The sequence below is a fragment of the Engystomops pustulosus genome, chromosome 7 (genome assembly GCF_040894005.1).
Source record: "Engystomops pustulosus chromosome 7, aEngPut4.maternal, whole genome shotgun sequence".
Taxonomy (NCBI): domain Eukaryota; kingdom Metazoa; phylum Chordata; class Amphibia; order Anura; family Leptodactylidae; genus Engystomops; species Engystomops pustulosus.
In genome coordinates, this window is record NC_092417.1 from 179,431,229 (window position 1) to 179,436,176 (window position 4,948).

The following is a 4,948-nucleotide window of genomic DNA, read 5'->3' on the forward strand; positions in this document are numbered from 1 at the left end:
GGATTGTGTATGTATAGGATGATTGTGCACGTGTAGGATTGTGTATGTATAGGATGATTGTGCACTGTGCTGTGATGTATAAGATGATTGTGCACGTGTAGGATTGTGTATGTATGGGATGATTGTGCACGTGTAGGATTGTGTATGTATAGGATGAATGTGCACGTGTAGGATTGTGTATGTATAAGATGATTGTGCACGTGTAGGATTGTGTATGTATGGGATGATTGTGCACGTGCAGGATTGTGTATGTATAGGATGAATGTGCACGTGTAGGATTGTGTATGTATAAGATGATTGTGCACGTGTAGGATTGTGTATGTATGGGATGATTGTGCACGTGCAGGATTGTGTATGTATAGGATGATTGTGCACGTGTAGGATTGTGTATATATAGGATGATTGTGCACGTGTAGGATTGTGTATGTATAGGATGATTGTGCATGTGCAGGATTGTGTATATATAAGATGATTGTGCACGTGTAGGATTGTGTATGTATAGGATGATTGTGCACGTGTAGGATTGTGTATGTATAGGATGATTGTGCACGTGTAGGATAGTGCACTTATGGGATGATTGTGCACGTGTAGGATTGTGTATGTATAGGATGATTGTGCACGTGTAGGATGGTGTATGTATAGGATGATTGTGCACGTGTAGGATTGTGTATGTATGGGATGATTGTGCACGTGTAGGATTGTGTAAGTATGGGATGATTGTGCACGTGTAGGATTGTGTATGTATAGGATGATTGTGCACGTGTAGGATTGTGTATGTATAGGATGATTGTGCATGTGTAGGATTGTGTATGTATAGGATGATTGTGCACATGTAGGAGGATTGTGCACGTGTAGGATTGTGTATGTATAGGATGATTGTGCATGTGTAGGATGAGTGCAGGATTGTGTATGTATAGGATGATTGTGCACGTGTAGGAGGATTGTGCACGTGCAGGATTGTGTATGTATAGGATGATTGTGCATGTGTAGGATGAGTGCAGGATTGTGTATGTATAGGATGATTGTGCACGTGCAGGATTGTGTATGTATAGGATGATTGTGCATGTGTAGGATTGTGTATGTATAGGATGATTGTGCACGTGCAGGATTGTGTATGTATAGGATGATTGTGCATGTGTAGGATTGTGTATGTATAGGATGATTGTGCACGTGTAGGATTGTGTATGTATGGGATGATTGTGCACGTGTAGGATTGTGTAAGTATGGGATGATTGTGCACGTGTAGGATTGTGTATGTATAGGATGATTGTGCACGTGTAGGATTGTGTATGTATAGGATGATTGTGCATGTGTAGGATTGTGTATGTATAGGATGATTGTGCACATGTAGGAGGATTGTGCACGTGTAGGATTGTGTATGTATAGGATGATTGTGCATGTGTAGGATGAGTGCAGGATTGTGTATGTATAGGATGATTGTGCACGTGTAGGAGGATTGTGCACGTGCAGGATTGTGTATGTATAGGATGATTGTGCATGTGTAGGATGAGTGCAGGATTGTGTATGTATAGGATGATTGTGCACGTGCAGGATTGTGTATGTATAGGATGATTGTGCATGTGTAGGATTGTGTATGTATAGGATGATTGTGCACGTGCAGGATTGTGTATGTATAGGATGATTGTGCATGTGTAGGATTGTGTATGTATAGGATGATTGTGCACGTGTAGGAGGATTGTGCACGTGTAGGATTGTGTATGTATAGGATGATTGTGCACGTGTAGGATTGTGTATGTATAGGATGATTGTGCACGTGTAGGAGGATTGTGCATGTGTAGGATGAGTGCAGGATTGTGTATCTGTGGATCTGTTGGTATCAGGTGAGTTGCGGTGCAGGATGTGTAATGAGATAATGTGTAATAAGGACATTATGTGCCGCCCGCCTGGTGCACACAGAGGGCCGGGATGTGACGCCAAACGGGGCCTTTGTGTCTCACAGCCTTTCCCAGTCATTCCTCAAGTGTGTGATGTGCCAGGAGTCTCTGATCTACACAGTGCAGCATGAGGGGGGGACATGGGAGGGGAGGAAGGGAGGAGGAGAGGGGCAAAGGGGGAGGAAGACGGAAAATGGGGGAGGAGGGAGGAGGGAAGGAGGGAGGGGAGAGAGGGTGGGAAGATAGGAGAGATGGGGGAAGGGGGGGGAGGAAGAGGGGGAAGAGAGGAGTGAAGGGGGAGAGGAGGGAGAGGGAAGAGAGGAGAGGAGGGGAGAGAGGAGAGGAGGGCGGAAGAGAGGAGTGAAGGGGGAGAGGAGGGTGGGGGAAGAGAGGAGTGAAGGGGGAGAGGAGAGGAGGGTGGAAGAGAGGAGTGAAGGGGGAGAGGAGGGAGGGGGAAGAGAGGAGTGAAGGGGGAGAGGAGAGGAGGGCGGAAGAGAGGAGAGATGGGGGAAGAGAGGAGAGAAGGGGAGAGGAGGGAGGGAGGGGGAAGAGAGGAGTGAAGGGGGAGAGGAGGGAGGGGGAAGAGAGGAGGGAGGGGGAAGAGAGGAGGGAGGGGGAAGAGAGGAGAGGAGGGGGAAGAGTGGAGAGATGGGGGAAGGGGGGGAGGAAGAGGGGGAAGAGAAGAGAGAAGGGGGGAGGGGGGAAGAGAGGAGGGAGGGGGAAGAGAGGGGGAGAGGAGGGAGGGGGGAAGAGAGGGGAGAGGAGGGAGGGGGGAAGAGAGGGGGAGAGGAGGGAGGGGGGAAGAGAGGGGGAGAGGAGGGAGGGGGGAAGAGAGGGGGAGAGGAGGGAGGGAGGAAGGGGGGAGAGAAGGAGGAAGGGAAGAGAGTCAGTTAGAGGATGGGGAGGAAGGTGGGTGAGGAGGAGGAGGGGGTTGAGTCCCTTAAGTGGACAAGTTGCTGTGAGTTTGTGCATCAGGACAAATTGTAGACTGCAGCAGCAGAGAACCAGCAAAGAGGAAAAAAGGTTAAACTTCACATCCACACGACGCTCCCCCGTCACCCGCTCTAAATAAAAAACAGCGGTGGTCTGCACTTGGCGGCCTCTTATCCCCCCTCCTGGGGAGCAGCGCACCACATGCAGCTCCGCGGGGGCAATTGGTTTTCTCTCTCTGCTCTGAAATAGGATTATTATCCCTCAGAATTTTGTTCTCCTCTTATGAAGGGCCCAGAGCTTATAGTAACAAACATCCAGAGACCTTATTACTCCGAGCACACAGTGCAAAAAGGAAGAGAACTAATATTACCTACATGTTATCTTACTCAGGATCAGTACAGCATAAGTAATGTCATGTATGTACACAGTGACTGCACCAGCAGCAGAATAGTGAGTGCAGCTCTGGGGTATAATACAGGATGTAACTCAGGATCAGTACAGGATAAGTAATGTCATGTATGTACAGTGACTGCACCAGCAGCAGAATAGTGAGTGCAGCTCTGGGGTATAATACAGGGTGTAACTCAGGATCAGTACAGGATAAGTAATGTCATGTATGTACACAGTGACTGCACCAGCAGCAGAATAGTGAGTGCAGCTCTGGAGTATAATACAGGATGTAACTCAGGATCAGTACAGGATAAGTAATGTCATGTATGTACACAGTGACTGCACCAGCAGCAGAATAGTGAGTGCAGCTCTGGGGTATAATACAGGATGTAACTCAGGATCAGTACAGGATAAGTAATGTCATGTATGTACACAGTGACTGCACCAGCAGCAGAATAGTGAGTGCAGCTCTGGTGTATAATACAGGATGTAACTCAGGATCAGTACAGGATAAGTAATGTCATGTATGTACACAGTGACTGCACCAGCAGCAGAATAGTGAGTGCAGCTCTGGAGTATAATACAGGATGTAACTCAGGATCAGTACAGGATAAGTAATGTCATGTATGTACACAGTGACTGCACTAGCAGCAGAATAGTGAGTGCAGCTCTGGGGTATAATACAGGATGTAACTCAGGATCAGTACAGGATAAGTAATGTCATGTATGTACACAGTGACTGCACCAGCAGCAGAATAGTGAGTGCAGCTCTGGTGTATAATACAGGATGTAACTCAGGATCAGTACAGGATAAGTAATGTCATGTATGTACAGTGACTGCACCAGCAGCAGAATAGTGAGTGCAGCTCTGGAGTATAATACAGGATGTAACTCAGGATCAGTACAGGATAAGTAATGTCATGTATGTACACAGTGACTGCACCAGCAGCAGAATAGTGAGTGCAGCTCTGGAGTATAATACAGGATGTAACTCAGGATCAGTACAGGATAAGTAATGTCATGTATGTACACAGTGACTGCACTAGCAGCAGAATAGTGAGTGCAGCTCTGGGGTATAATACAGGATGTAACTCAGGATCAGTACAGGATAAGTAATGTCATGTATGTACAGTGACTGCACCAGCAGCAGAATAGTGAGTGCAGCTCTGGAGTATAATACAGGATGTAACTCAGGATCAGTACAGGATAAGTAATGTCATGTATGTACACAGTGACTGCACCAGCAGCAGAATAGTGAGTGCAGCTCTGGGGTATAATACAGGATGTAACTCAGGATCAGTACAGGATAAGTAATGTCATGTATGTACACAGTGACTGCACCGGCAGCAGAATAGTGAGTGCAGCTCTGGGGTATAATACAGGATGTAACTCAGGATCAGTACAGGATAAGTAATGTCATGTATGTACACAGTGACTGCACCAGCAGCAGAATAGTGAGGGCAGCTCTGGGGTATAATACAGGATGTAACTCAGGATCAGTACAGGATAAGTAATGTCATGTATGTACACAGTGACTACTCCAGCAGCAGAATAGTGAGTGCAGCTCTGGGGTATAATACAGGATGTGACTCAGGATCAGTACAGGATAAGTAATGTCATGTATGTACACAGTGACTGCACCAGCAGCAGAATAGTGAGTGCAGCTCTGGAGTATAATACAGGATGTAACTCAGGGTCAGTACAGGATAAGTAATGTCATGTATGTACAC